Consider the following 15,672-nt stretch of genomic DNA (forward strand, 5'->3'; position numbering starts at 1 on the left):
ATTATGCTAATTGAAGGATCACTCAATCAATTCAAACACTGCAAAGGACAAACAATAGTTGTAATCAAAGGAATTCAAGGGCTATCTCCTATAAGCCAAGCTAGGGTTCACTATGAATGGCTAACTAGGAAAATCACTATCAAATTCAATCAATTAAAGCAATTCTCAAATCAAGGGTTCATGTCATTGAAATTTGCAATGCAATCTAGATTAATCTTATAGGTTGATCACTCCTAGTCTAATTAATCACATGCACAACTATGTCAACCAATTTAATTGCACCATTCAAATAAATTAAGCATCATCAATTAGAAAAAATCATCAATCAAGCATGCTTCCCCTTCTCCCTAGCAACTAATCTACTCACTAAATATGGTGAAATTAAGAAACAAAACAAATTCAATCAAATTCATATTCATTTAAAGCTTAATCAAAAGAAAATCAATCAATCAACAAATTCTAAAGCAAAGAATGTAATCTCAATCAAAATCCAGGAAACTAGAAGGAATTACATTAAAAGTAAATCAAGGGAAAGAAATCCTACAAACATTCATTGAATTGAAGAAGAAATTTCAAGATCAAATTGAAATCTAAGATCAAATTAAACTACAAACAAGTAAATCTTAAGCTTCTCTCTCTACTTTCTCTCTCTACTATTTCTGGAAAAATTCTTTCTCTAGTACAAAGTTAAGTCGTCCTCAAAAACAAAGTCAAAAGCTATAAATAAGAAAAATCGAGCGAAGGGGGCCGCAGAGACCAGCCGCGCGCGGGCACTGCTGGGTCTGCGCGCACGCACCCCTGTGCCGCACGCGCACCCCTGTGCGATGCACTAGGCTTTGGCTCCTTCGCTTGCTTGATCAAACTCCGCACTCAAGATGATGCTCGCGAACAAGGCAGTCCCAAAATGAGCAAATTGACTTGATTATTCACCTACAAAAAATAAATAAAACAAAGAGAGAAAGCATAACAAGGTAAAACTCAAACTAAAATTATGCATTATCAACTAAAAATATGAAAAACTCGTAAAAACCAATCAAGAACTAAAGTGAATTTTAGAAATGGAAAATCAAATAAAAATAAGAGAATTATATGAAAATGGTGAAAGAAAATAAAGAAAATGAACCTAAATCTTCTTCTTTTGAGCGCCAAAAACGGTGCTCATCAACGTGTCAAGCGTAGGAAGGTTCATTTGGGCCAATTGCCAGCTGACACGTGGCAGCCTCAGATGCCTTCTAGAATTGCGACTTTCAAGGCCTAATTCCCAAGAACGCCGCAAAGCGGCGCAGCCCACCAAATCTAGGTCAAGTGACCTAAGAGAGGGCACGTTCCCCAATGACCCTATAAATAGGGAGATATCCCCCAATTTTGGGGGACATTCATTTAATCATTTTATTACTCCTACCCTACATTCTCTTAAATCAGAGAGCACTTGATCTTAGAACTCGAGAAGATCTCATTTCATTTTCCGCACCTTCTCCCACTCATATTCAAGTACTAACTTGATTGTCGGAGGCGGAGCTCCAAGCACCTGGAGTCTCTGTTGTTTTGCAGGTACAGGCGCAGTCGGATCAGTCCTCGAGCTGTAACTCTCCTGAGGGACAAAAAAACCCGAAACATTTGGCGCCGTTTGTGGGGAGAGTACCTCAAGGATGGTTTAAGAGTCTGTACCGCCTCCTGACCCCAAGGCTAACCGGCCGGAGGTCTTTACAGACCATGAGGATGATGAGCCTCAGGTCGAAACATACATTGCCAAAGATGGCTCTCTCATCACTAAGCGCATCCGTCCCAAAGACACTCTGAAACAAGGTGAAAGCCAGGCGGGTACTAGTAGGCCCCCTGGTCAGCCGGAAGGGGAAACCTAATCGCCAAGAGGTCAGGCTTCAATCACCAGAGACGAGCTCATGAAATTCATGACGAATTTCAAGGGTGAGATCAAGGATCTGATCGAAAAGAAAACTGCTGGCTCTAGCAAGGGTCAGCCGGCCAAGAAGTCTCCTCGAACTGCGAGGAAGAAGTCAGTCAAAGACAGGCAACCTACTCCACACCCTAAGGACAAGACTGCACCTGCCATTGACTGGTCGAAGATTCTTCTGCCCCTTTAGGGTCAAAGAAATCCCCGCCGGGAGGATCAACAGGTGGGTAACAAAAACTCTACCCCTGACACTCGGCAAATCATCGAGCGCAGGGGAAGTCAGCAATTGTCTGAGTCAACCTCTACTTCGAGCTTTCCAGACAGCTTCAAAAACACATCTGCAGGGAATATTCAATCCTTGCATGAGAGCCATACAAGCGGTAACACCGTCCATTCTGGCCCTCAGATGATCGGGAATGCACCGTATGTACCCCCTATGGTTTACGGTCCGTATTCTCCTCATTTCATGCAGCCGATCCTCTTAGGGGGTCAGGCAGTATACAATGTCCAACCTTTGGACTGGCAGCTCCGTCTGCTCAAACTTGGTGAACAAACTTCTGCGTTCACCAAGGAGATAACAGAGGCCGCCCAGCCGGCCAAGGTTAAGAATGTGTTGGTGGGTGCCTATGACGGTACCACCAACTCGGAGGACCACCTCATGGCCTACTCCAACCTCATCCACATGCAGGGGTTGGAGGATGCTATGTGGTGTCGGTGCTTCCCGGCTACATTGAAGGGCATTGCCCAACAATGGATTGGCAACTTGCCAGCCGGATGTATTTACAGCTTCAGGAAGCTTGCCTTACTGTTTGCCTACAACATCTCGATGAACATCCCTACCAAGAAAACAAGTCTCGACTTGAGCACCATCCGGCAGGGAGATAGAAAAGGACTTCGCTCCTATGTCATGCGGTTCAACCTGGTGAGAATTCAAATCCAGGGGCTGTCTGAAGAGGTAGCCTATACAGACTTCTTCAAGGGTCTGAAGGACGGGTCGACCTTTAAGTTCAACCTTGTCCAAAAGAGGGTTTTCACCCTTCAAGAGGCGTTGATAGAGGCGGAGAGCTTTATTCAAGCCACCGACCTCTGCTCGTCAAGCCATTAGCTGAACTCTAAGAAGTCCAACAAGCGAAAAGAGAGTCGGTCTGGTCAGCCGACTTAGAAAGTTGAAGATAGCAAAAAGAGAAAAGAAGTCTGGGCGGTTGAGGAACCTGATCAGCCGTCCAAAAATAAAAAGAAAGAATTCAAACTGTATGTCTCACGGTATGAATTCAATAAAGACTGTTCCACCATCTTTACAGAGGTGAAAGACCGGCTGACCATTGAGAAGCCGACTCCTATGAAGAGTTCCGTTCAATCGTGGAATAAGAATAAATTCTGCCACTTCCATCAGGAAGTGGGCCATGACACCAACGATTGCTACAGTCTCAAGCGGACGTCGGACAGTCTAACTGACAAGGGATTGCTGAAATCCTATGTCTTGAAGTCCAAAGCGACTTCTAAGACGAATCCGGGGCATTCGTAAAAAACGGTCCAGCCTACTAGTAGCTCAGATACCGACAAGGATCCGGTCTACACTATAGCAGGCTGATTCGCAAGCGGTGGCCCGACCATTCGGGGCACCAAGGATCATCTGAAGAAGATGATCCATTCAGTTGATGAAGGATAGGCATCCTCCAGTGGTACATTGCCTTACGTCCTCATCACTAAGAAGGATCGGGGCAAAGTGCGCCGACCGCATGACGACCCAGTCGTCATTGAATGCAAGGTCGCCAATCAGCTGGTTGGCCGGATCCTAATAGACACAGGTAGCTCCTCTGATCTCATCAGCTTCAAGTGTCTGTCCAAGCTTAATTACAAGCGGGACAGCCTGCGTGACGTCTCCCATCCATTAGTTGGCTTTAGCGGAGGAGTCGTGCACCCAGTCAGACAAATCGATATACCCATCCGGCTGGGGGAGAAGGGAAAAGGGCGACACATGGTCGTCCAGTTCCTAGTGGTTAAAGAGCTGACCACCTACAACATTATTCTTGGCCGACCCAATCTGAACGAGTGCAAGGTCGTCATCATCCCAGCTCTCATGCTTCTCAAGTATGAAAAGGATGATAGCTCTGTTGGCTCCCTCAACGGGGATCAAAAGACGGCAAGGGAGTGTTATCTCTTAGACGTCAAGCCGAGTGCTGCTTCAGCTGGCCAGCCGAAGGAGCCTGTAGACCTTAACGATGCCAAGGACCCTAATTCACCCCCTCCAACAACCGCAAAGAAAAGAAAAACTGAACAGCTGGCGGAGGTAAAGAAGGAGAAGAAATAACAATCACTGACCGGGGAACGGTCAGATGATCTCTGTCCCCAGCCAGCTGGTGAGCACATTGATATTCCTCTAGACGACAGCCGTCTAGAGCAAACTGTTAAGGTGGGGACGATTGCCTTTGAAAGGCTTGGTGCCAACTTACACCTTCTGCTGAAAGAATTCAAAGACATTTTTGCCTTTGGAGTGGAAGAGATGCCAGGCATCAGCCCGGATCTCGCTGTCCACAGACTCGCCGTGGATCCAAAAAAGAAGCCCATCCGGCAAAAGAAAAGAAATCATGGCGAGGAAAGAAGTCAGGCGGCAGCTGCCGAGGTAAAAAAGCTGTTAGACGCCGGGTTCATTCGACCATGTAACTTCCCTGATTGGGTTGCGAACGTGGTGCTTGTAAAGAAGCCGAATGGTACTTGGCGTATGTGTGTTGATTACACTGACTTAAATAAGGCATGTCCAAAAGACAGTTACCCGCTTCCAAAGATCGACAGCATTGTCGACTCTACAGCCGGGCATGGCTTGATGAGTTTTATGGATGCCTACTCCGGCTTCCATCAGATACCCCTATGGAAAAAAGATCAAGAGAAGACGGCCTTCGTCACTGATCAGGGGTTATTCTGCTATACGGTGATGCCGTTTGGTTTGAAGAATGCGCCGGCTACTTTCCAGCGGATGATTAATACAGTCGTCATTAATCAGATTGGGAGGAATGTAAAGGCGTACATTGATGACATGATAGTCAAATCCAAGCTACAGGCGGATCACCTTAATGATCTCCGAGAAACCTTCACCACACTCAGGCGGCATAATGTCATGTTAAATCCCAAAAAGTGTTTTTTTGGTGTTGAGTCTGGTAAGTTTCTCGGATTCTTGATTGATCAAAGGGGGATAGAGGCTAACCCCGAGAAGATAAAGGCGGTGATTGACATGAAGTCACCCTGCTCTGTCAAGGAAGCTTAGAGGCTTATCGGTTGTCTAGATGCGCTTGGGAGATTCCTCAGCCGCTCAGGTGACAAGTGCCTTTACTTCTTCCAGGCAATCAAGAAGAAGACTAGATTTGAATGGGAAGATGATGCTGAGGCGACCTTTCAGAAGCTAAAAGAACATTTACACTCCTTGCCGAGGCTTGTTAACCCTCTTTCAAAGGAGACGCTTTACATGTACCTAGCCGTCTTAGATCATGCCCTCAGTGCCGTTCTCCTTGCTGAGAGAGACGGTATTCAGCTCCCGGTCTATTTCATTAGCCATGTACTCAGAAATGCTGAACTCCGGTACCCCATGGTTGAAAATTTTGGCCTTGCTCTGTACATGGCTGTTAAGAAGTTAAGACCATACTTCTTGGCACATCCAGTGGTGATCTATACAGATCAACCCCTCAACCGACCAATGACAACCCTGGACTCATCCGGTAGAATGCTCAAATGGGCTATTGAAATGCAAAGTCTTGAAATCACCTACGAACCGAGAAAGGCAATGAAGCCCTGGTAGCCGGTATCCGCATGTGTAAGGCGGCAGGGGCAACAAAAATTGACGTCTGCTCTGATTCTCGGTTGGTCGTTAGCCAATACCATGGTGAGTATGAAGCCACCCATCCGGCTATGATCAAATACTTGCAGGCGGTCAAAGCTGAAGCTGGGACACTTGAACAATTTCACCTAAGTCAAGTGCCCAAGTCTGAAAATAACCAGGCGGATGCATTGTCAAAATTGGCATCCTCCTCATCTTGTGATACGCCTCGGTCACTCTTCTGGGAAGTTATGGAAAAGAGGAGTATATATGATGACGACCCCATTAGAGTACTGGACCGAAGTTCTACTATGGATAGCATCCGGGCATATCTGACAGACGGCACGCTCCCTGATTCACCCCAGGAGGCGGCCGTACTGAAGAAGCGTGCTGCAAATTTCGAGATAAGGGAAGGAGAGCTCTTCAAGGCGGGGTTTCTGAAGCCTCTATTAAAGTGCGTTACCCTAGAAAAGGGGAGAGAAGTTCTCGAAGAATTTCATGCGGGACACTGTGCCTCTCATGCCAAGCGGAAAGCGCTATATTCTAGCGGTTGTGGATTATTTCACCAAGTGGTTGGAAGTAGAGGCGGTCAAAGGCATCAAGACAAAGGATGTCATCTCCTTCATCTAGAAGAACATTATCACCCGGTTTGGGGTACCCATGTCTATGGTGTTTGATACTGGACCTCAATTCGAGACTCCTTAGCTTAAAACTTTGTTAGGAGATCAAGGGATCTCACATTGCTTTGCATCAGTCAGCCGACCCCAAGCAAATGGCCAAGTTCAAGCCTTCAACAAAAGGGGGCAACCGGTGAAACCCTATTTTTCATGGTATACGGTGCTGAAGCCATCTTGCCCATCGAGCATTATGAGCCGACTCTACGAGTCATGCTATACAATGAAGAGGCAAACTGGGAGGCCATGCGGCTAGCATTGACTCACTCCCGGAGCGCAAGGGAAATGTCACCTTGCGTCATGAGATTTACCGTCTGAGAATGACTCGTGCCTATAACAAAATAGTACACAAAAGGTCCTTAAAGGTTGGGGACTTTGTGTTACGTAAGACGGAGGCAACCGGTAGGGCCAATGAACAAGGAAAGCTAACTCCTAACTGGGAAGGCCCCTACCGGATCTATGAAGAAGTGAGAAAAGGCACCTACCGGCTGGAAACCTCAGACGGCAGGCGGCTGCCTAGAACTTGGAATGTAGACAACTTGAAAAAGTACTACTTCTAAGACTTGTAAATTTTTTTAAATAAAAAGCCCATCAATGAAAGGTTGCTTTTTTTTTCCAATTTGACTTAATTGCTTCGTATATGTACATGCGCAACAATCTACTACCGACTGTGGAAATCACAGATGGACTATTGAATAAATAAGCTAGGATAAAAACTTAGCAGCTAACTTGATATTTAAATTGAGGCCAATGGCCGGATGCAAACTTATTTTATAAATTCGTTTGCTCCCATATGAGTATGGCGTCCGGCCACGCCCCTCAGGGTGTTATCGTCGCAAAGGGTATTCTATCATTTGCTCTACCAGCAAATGCAGACGGCAAAGATTGAACGACCTAATTAGTTAACTCATAGTTGTCTGACCAAAATAGTCTAATAGAACGGTTAAGTGTAGAGACCAGATGTCAAAAGACATCAACCGGTTAATAACTGAAGTTCTCTGTTAGGTTATTTAACGAAATTGTAATAGTCCCCCCAATGGGGCAGACGAACCAGGTGCAATGGATTGCAGGCACCCCAGACGGCCTTAAAGCTGTATGGGGACCATCAGACACGCGGACAATATATTTCTTATTCCATTAACGGCCAGGCGACAAGTTCCCGCCTAGTTCACTAAGAGATGAAATGTGAATACCACAAAAGAGAAAATAAGGCTTTGATCCAGCCTACTCCCCAATTGGGTAAAACGACTACTTATTGGTTCCGTGGACGATTGTATACTTGGTTTGGGGCAATCACTACTGTGATTGATTGACTTAGGAACATTCCATACTCTTTAAAGTATCAAACCTTCCAAAGTTAATCAATCAAAGAAGTACTAAAACCAACAACACAGCCGCCAGGGGCAAGAGTAGCTAGTATACTATTTAAATTGCCGCATGCTCTAAAAAGTTGGGCAAAAATTCAAAAATAAAAATTGCAGAATTTAAGTGCAAAAAATTGAGGCAAGATCATCAAATTCATCAAGCCAACTCACTCGGCAAATTTCATTCAAACAGGCAAAACCGGATAGTAGTGTTAACCGGATAAACATCTGGGACAAAAGAGAAAATAAAATTGTTACCGACTCCTAAGTCGGTAAAAGTACAGAGATACTCGGCTCACAGGTCGGAAAGATAACCTGGCATACTGCCACAGAAGAAAGGGAGCTGAGTTACGGCTGCTGGACAGACTCCGGCTGGTTTTGACCTGCTGGGAGGCTTGTTTCGTTTCGTGCATCCGGGACCTGACCATCCTGGATTTGATCAGCTTGAGCTTCATTAGCCTGGGCCTGATCATCCTGGTTGGCAGCCGGCTCTTCCTCATCATTAGAGACCTCATAGCCGTGTTCAAGGGCCCATGCCTTGAAGGGAGGCGAGCTGTGCTCATTGAGTTGTTGTGCGTCATACACCTCAGTGGCGTAATCATATCGTAATTTCAGCACATCAAACTCAACGTTACGGTGGAGCAGACCCCATGCAATGCGCAGCCGGGCTTCAGTGTCCCGCTCATTTTCAACAATAGCCGCTTTAGTTCTTGGGTAACCTCGTCCTTGTGCTGGTTCCTTTGTTGGACGAGACCGACCCCCTCTTCAGCTAGGCATTCTCCTTGTCAGCATCTTCCAAGGCTTTGAGATCTGACTAGGCCGTCTTCAGATCCTGCTCAAGCTTGGCCATCCGCTCGTTAGCGGCGTCATTAGCAGCCGTCAAGTTCCTTATCAGCTTCTCCTGTTTCAACTCTACTGGTTTAATTTCAACATCACATTGTATTTTACTGTATTCAACAGAGTTGAGAGCTTGAATGGCCCTCTATTTAGCGTCATTTACCTCTTCTCCCTTCCGTCTAAAGGGGACCCTAAGCCCGTCTACCCTCAGCATCACCTGAAAAGATGGGGTCAGACGGTTAACAAAGTGAGTTGAAAACTTTAAAAAGTGAAGTCATAGGTAAAAGTTACCTCAGCCAGCAGGCCTTGGATCCGGTCAAAATCCACCACCTGCACATCCGGCACAGAGTTCTTCTCTGTCCGGGTGAGGGTCCGCACCATCCTCTTAGCAAACACCTGCATGTGAGGCGGCGCTGAGGGGATATCTACACCAAAAGAAGTACTTGGTGAGAAAGCAGAACGGGCAGTACCCGACTCATACCGGCTACTCATCAAGCCATCAGGCGGATTGACCCGAGTCTTGACTCGCATATAGTCAACCGGCCAGGGGAGTTTGATTCGTGTCTTACCTTGGACGCGAAGCTGAGGAGATTTCGCTTCAACCGCTGCAACGCCGACTGCAGCAGTGAGTGGCTCACCACTCTTCGATGCCGTAGAGACATCCGGTTGTTTCCCAGCAGCTCGCTTTGAGCTTTTGCTCAGCGATTTCAGCACAACCGAGCCCTTGCCCCCGATTGTGGGCCGATCTGGGTTGGCTGAAGCGGTGGAGTGAGGAGGGTCCTTCCTTCCCGTCTTAGTCGGGGTTTTGCTTAACTCATCTCCTGGCCGCTTGAATAATTTGGTTATTGAGCGGGGAATTGTCTTACTTCCGCTTTGCAAATAACAAAATAAGAAATTACAAACAGAAAATTTGTATGTTGAAGGAAAAGGGTACAATTGGTAAATAACTAAGTTGTTATAAAAGCTGGAAGAGTCTAGCAGGCGGGCTTACCCCTCCTTTCTTGGCCTCCTTGGCTTCCAAGGCGGCCTTTTTCTCAAGAAGCTGCTCCTTCCTCAGTAGGGAAGCCAATTTAGCAGGCGTCATCTCTAGAGGAACCATGTTATTTGCTTCCTCTGCAAAAAGAAAGGAAATAATTAGTTAAAAAGATTAACAAAAATAATTAAAGCATCAATACAGATGGCAAATTGTTGGATGTGTAGTAAGTCTACCTTGTGGGAACATGGCGCTAAGCCCACAGGCGGAGAGGAAGGCCTCATTCTTTAAAAAATCCGGATGGGGTATCCAGTTCTTTGGTACGATTATTTGAGTCCCATCCTCCAAGGGCTCAGCCCTGGTCTTGAAAAAGCCCGGCTCCATTATCTGCTCATAAGCCTTGGATGACATCCGGGGAAGGGCGCACTTTTTCCTGAGCAGTGCCGGATCTTGATTGTACCGGCGTAGAAACCGGTTGTGTCCCAGTGTTGGAGAAGAGATCAAGTAGAATCTCTCCTTCCAGCCAGACCACTTGGTAGGCTTGTCTAAGGACATCAGATACTGCGGGTGTGTGGTAAGAGTGTACCACGCCCCATACCCGCCTGGGGCCCGGCTCATATAATGCATATGAGCAAACGCCGCGAAACTAGGCTCTATGTCCTGAAACTCGCAGGCGGCGATATAACTCAAAATGTTTATCCACGAATTAGGGGTAAGCTGCCAGACGCCCAAGTCATAGCCCTTCAAAATCTTCTAAATCCCTTTGTGAAGGGTAAAGGAGAGGCCGACTTTGATCACAGCTTCATAGCAGCCGAAACAGCTGTCAGCATTCTCAATATCATTCTCCTAGGCAACCGTTGCCTCAGGCGGCGGGACCTCTATTCTCCAGCCCTCTCGTACTGGATGTGCCTCCGCAAAGGCTCGAAAGCTGCTTTGCAGAACAGCCAAGACCCTAGCAAGCATTTTAGTTACTAAGGGATTTTGCTGATCCGGTCTTCTAGGCAGCTAATGGTAGTCAGCCGCCATATTTTCTTGGCCAGAGCCCGACGCCTCTAAGCCAGGTCTTTCGGCGGCTTCCTCATCGCCTGAACCATCTTCATCAAACCCTAGGGAAGAGGCATCGTCCTCGCCGTTTGCCTCTTCCAAGATTATGTCACTAGGGGTTGAAGGCGTGCCATCTGGGGAAGAACCCGCCTGCTCCTCTTCCGAACCCTCGTATTCCTCGTCAGGAATAACTTCATTAGCGAGCACTCTTTTAGCGTGCCTCCTCCTTGCCGTTTGCTTAACTCTTGGCATTGTGTCCTGCATAGACATAGAGATGGAGGTGTTCGGGGATGAGCAAAGCAGGTCTGAATGTCTAGAAAAGGCACCCCTGGTTCTAGATTCATCCGTACCAGGAGACCGGCTGAATGACCTAGGCGGTGCCGTATGGGCCGATGGAGAGTCCATTTTGTTTTTGAAGCCTAAATACACAAGCGGAAAAGTATAAAAAGCGTGGAGGGAGTAGAGGCGGTTACCTTTAAACTTAGCTCTGAAAATCTGAGAACTGCCACACGCGGTGACCGGATGTGCTCCTCGAAATGCAAGCGGAAAAAACGCAAATTCACGGCAGACGGATGCAAACTTATCTCTTTAAAAGTTCTCTCTTTCTCTCTCTAAAAACTCAAATGCTGGTGTGAAATGAGGAAAGAGAGAAGGTTAAATTTCTTTTTATAGAAGGGTAAAAACGGGGGCATCCTCGTCATACCCTAGAAGGTGAACGGTTTTTACTGTTCACCATTCCCTGAATGCCGCGTGTCACAGGCGCCACGTGGCCAGCCACGTTTCACCTGTGAGGGGCAAATGTTTTGGGTGAAAATACCCTGTCCATGTGGACTAATCAGAGAGGGCCACATGTCAAGCATAGGCAGGTCCAATTGGGCCAATTGCCAGCTGACACGTGGCAGCCTCAAATGCCTTCCAAAATTGCAGCTTTCAAGGCCCAATTCCCAAGAATGCCGCAAAGCGGCGCAACCCACCAAATCTAGGTCAAGTGACCTAAGAGAGGGAACGCTCCCCAATGACCCTATAAATAGGGAGATATCCCCCAATTTTGGGGGACATTCATTCAATCATTTTATTACTCCTACCCTACATTCTCTCACATTAGAGAGCACTTGATCTCGGAACCCGAGAAAATCTCATTTCATTTTCCGCACCTTCTCCCACTCATATTCAAGTACTAACTTAATCGTCAGAGGCGGAGCTCCAAGCACCCGGAGTCTCCGTTGTTTTGCAGGTACAGGCGCAGTCGGATCGGTCCTCGAGCTGTAACTCTCCCGAGGGACAAAAACACCCGAAATAATTTGTTCATCTGTTTTCTCATTGGAACCTTGATCTCTTTACTCTAATTTGTTTATCCCACACAATATAATTAAGTTAGAAGTTAAAATTGAGATGGTGGATGGGGACCTTTCTAGACAGCAGGTGCCTAGCTTCCTCATTCCTGCATAAATTCGAGGAAGAATTAAGACACCAAACTGGATTTTTCTGTATAATGTAGCTTTTAAGGGAATAGAAAATGGAAATCTAAGTAACAAACAAGATTCAGAAATGCTAAACCGTAAATCTAAATTTTAGCAAAAGTGTAAGGGTATCAGACAGATACAACCTAAAATAAAAAGTAGAGATATGAACTTACAGTAAACACTCATCTAAAATAGTAGTGGCTACATCATCAGAATCTCTTTCATATGGAGGACGAGTACTATTAGCAGGTACAACATTCTTCTCCTTCTTCATCTTCCATCCATTAACTCTCTCTCTCTTTCCAAGCTATATTACCCACGGGAGGCATGCCAAATTTTCAGGAAGTATCAGCTGTTCTGGTATGAGCTACAAAAGTACAATTATAAGGAAACAGAAATAAGTATCCAGGGTACATGGATGCATTATTATTAGTGAAGGGATTACACAACATACAATTTTTTCCTCCATAAAGTGCAGTATTAAGTTTATCATTCTGATTAAAATTAGAATCAGCATCCTCCTCAACATCTCAATGAACAGCAGGACTTCACAATCATTCAAAAACACAAGGCTTGTAAATTGGAAATTCACATTCATCACACCCTACAAATGCTTTCCCATTCAGTGCTTCGAAGCAGGACACACAATCACTAGTCTACCACAAAACTAAATATTTATATGTGACACTAAAGTAGAGTAGTTCAAAAGCAGACCTTCCATGCTCCTAAAGCAAAGATCTATGAGCGTAAGAACCAAAATAAACCAAATCAATGGTGTTCTTTAAGCTTTATGTTCAATAATCTACCGCTACATAACTTCCACATAAACTTACAAATGCATATAGAATTAAAGAAAGAATAAAAATCATATATTTGACAGATAATTAAAAAATAACAGTTTGGAGGGAAATTAGAAAGTTAAAAGGGATACAATGCACCAAATTTAAATGACCACAAAAATAACATAATAAATATTAAACATGTGGTCTTGAAAATAAGGTTAGCATGAAATTCAATCTGAAGCAACTAGAACACGCCTTGAATTTATGAAGCAGTCAAGTCAACTATCCCTTTTATATTGTAGCATGCCATGTATAAAATAAATTCAAAGCAATGGTCAGTGTCACAATACTTTTTTTTGGTATAAAAAGTGGTATTTGTATCATTTAGTGCTTCCAAATTTACATCTCAGTGCATCAATATGAATCGTATGGACTTAAATATCTTTAGAGTACGAATCTAGGTTTGCTTGCACCCCTTTAAAATTGATTTGACATTTAACCCCTTGACTCACTCTCAACCTAGGTTCCTCACTAGAAGTATTCAGAAAATAGTTTTGTAATAGAAACTAACTTCATTATAATTGATACCCTTTCATTCAAAAAAAAAAAAAAAAATACTCGTAACATCTTGTAAGTCATTACAGCTAGTGCATAGTCTATATTAAGTTTTCCAACTTAAGGAAAAGTTCTAGATAGATTATAAGGGCAATGTCTTTAGAGATCTAACCTATAATCACATTTAAAACTCTATCTGTTGCTTATTGGATAATATACAAGATACTTCTTTAGTAATACAATGATGAATTCATACATATTTGAGGCAATACGATGAAAACAATATTTTGTAACAGTCATCAGGATGTAAATATGATACAGCAGTAATCTGAAATAGAAAGTACTAATCCGTAGATCAATTTATTAAACTATATATCCATTTTTTGAACCCCTACCTTGTACACACTTTTTTAATTGATAGAAGCACTCAGATGTAATAAATCTATAATACAAAGCATTGGGAGCCTAAAATTATTCGTCCAAAGATATAAGACCATTCTAAAATCAATCATAGCCATGGATTTAATCATTTTAGGGACTAATTTTAATAACTACACTAAAAAGTGTACCTAGTTCTTTGATTCCCAAGCTCAATCCCTTAATCATTAATCATTATATGATGTATATGTCTTCTTACCTATAAATAGAACTATGAGCATTGTAATTCTACTTAACAAAACTAACATTGATCAGATAAATTAAAGAAAAAAAAAATTGAGAGCGACAATACTTATAAAATTAGCTAAGCTAACAATCAACATATTAAAAGCGTAAATTTCAAGAAACCAACTAATTATTACAATACTAAAAGCATTCAATATCAAGAAATCACACAAATTCTCCATATCAAAAACTCAACAAATGAAAGGAAAAAAAAATCAAAACCTGAGACGTTCGATTTAGGCGAATTAGGCTTCATCCCAATTGGAAGCAATTCGAACAGCAATCAATTTGTGAGCATTTGAGCAAGTGAGCAGCAATCAATTTGGAAATTCGAGCAGCAATCAATTTGGGAGGATTTTAGGGTTCTTCAGTTTTGAGTGGGAGGGATAAACTGACAATAGGTCCCTCATACGTAGTATTATCAAAAAAAGCATCCTAGTTGATAAATTCATAAATTGGGATGACATGCAAAAAAAAAAAAGAAAAAAAAATGGAAAAAGCATCCTAGCTGATAAATTGATAATAAGAGGGAATGCCTAACTTGCCCTCTTTGATACTCCGTAAGAATTTTTATTTTTTTTTAATTTTTTTTTTACGGGTACTCGAGTGCTCCGTAGATATTTAATTATAAAACTAGTTAATGGCCTGGGCAATGCCCCAGCGGTTCATTATAAATTTATTACTTTAATCAAACTATACTTTGGCCTTGTTCGACACCGAGAGCTTATAGTGTGTGTGTGTGTGTTTTTGTTTTTTTAAAGAAGAGATCTTAAGTACTTAGTTAGTTGTTTGTGTGAGTTAGTTGGTTTGACTATGACTATAATTTATTTATTTATTTTTAGAACAAATGATAAATCAAATCTTTATAATTTTGATTTAAATATATACTATTAATTATTGCTCGTACTCTGTAATTACAATTTTATAATGCACAAAAAATAGAGTAATGATTAATTTCTTACACATTATATTATTGTGCAATTACTAAGGATTTCAAGGGGAATTTACATAGGGTGGTTACACATATGAAAAGCTTTTAAATCAAATTATATTATTGTGCAATTATTAAAAAGGAAATTTAAATAGAGTAGTGGTTATACATACGAAAAAAAAATTCAATTAAATTAAATATTAATACATGGAGGTTAAACCAATGAAGATTTTTCTAAGAAGACTAAACATTACTACACTTTGATTATGTGGCAAGCTTAAAATATGATGTGGCGCAATAATACAAAAAAAATGACACATGGCGATATAACACTCCTTACCTTGAAGTTTTAATAATAATGTTGATATAGATATAGATAAGGAAAATATAAAGTGTTTTACTTTATTTATTTTCTTCCCTCAAAAATAAATTTTATTTATTTTCTTGTAGTAGTTGGGTCCAAATCTCATCTTCTATTTTGCACCTCCCTGCTAAATTAGCCAAAAAAAATTCAATTCACACAATAGTGTTTGCTACAATGTTACTGCAAAAATTACAACCCCACTAAAAATGGCCAAAAAATTCGATAAAATTAGATCTTAAACTTTAAGGAATGTGAAAATACTGAAAGAGTACCATTTTAAGAAACCAAATCAAATTAATTAA

At 42.8% G+C, this 15,672-nt stretch overlaps 1 long non-coding RNA gene across 2 annotated transcripts; it reads right to left on the reverse strand.

Annotated features, from left to right (window-relative positions):
• Window positions 1–664: 664 nt before the first annotated feature.
• LOC145567582 (uncharacterized) lies at window positions 665–14,469 on the reverse strand. Of its 2 annotated transcripts, none has more exons than XR_014095703.1 (3): window positions 14,298–14,469; window positions 12,249–12,442; window positions 665–930 (listed from the first exon to the last, which is right to left on the reverse strand). It is a non-coding gene; the product is annotated as an uncharacterized LOC145567582 (long non-coding RNA). The 2 variants fall into 2 exon arrangements; XR_014095704.1 differs by lacking the exon at window positions 665–930 and adding an exon at window positions 11,266–12,053.
• Window positions 14,470–15,672: the final 1,203 nt, after the last annotated feature.

This window comes from Chenopodium album, chromosome 11, assembly GCF_948465745.1.
Source record: "Chenopodium album chromosome 11, dcCheAlbu1.1, whole genome shotgun sequence".
In the NCBI taxonomy this organism is placed as follows: domain Eukaryota; kingdom Viridiplantae; phylum Streptophyta; class Magnoliopsida; order Caryophyllales; family Amaranthaceae; genus Chenopodium; species Chenopodium album.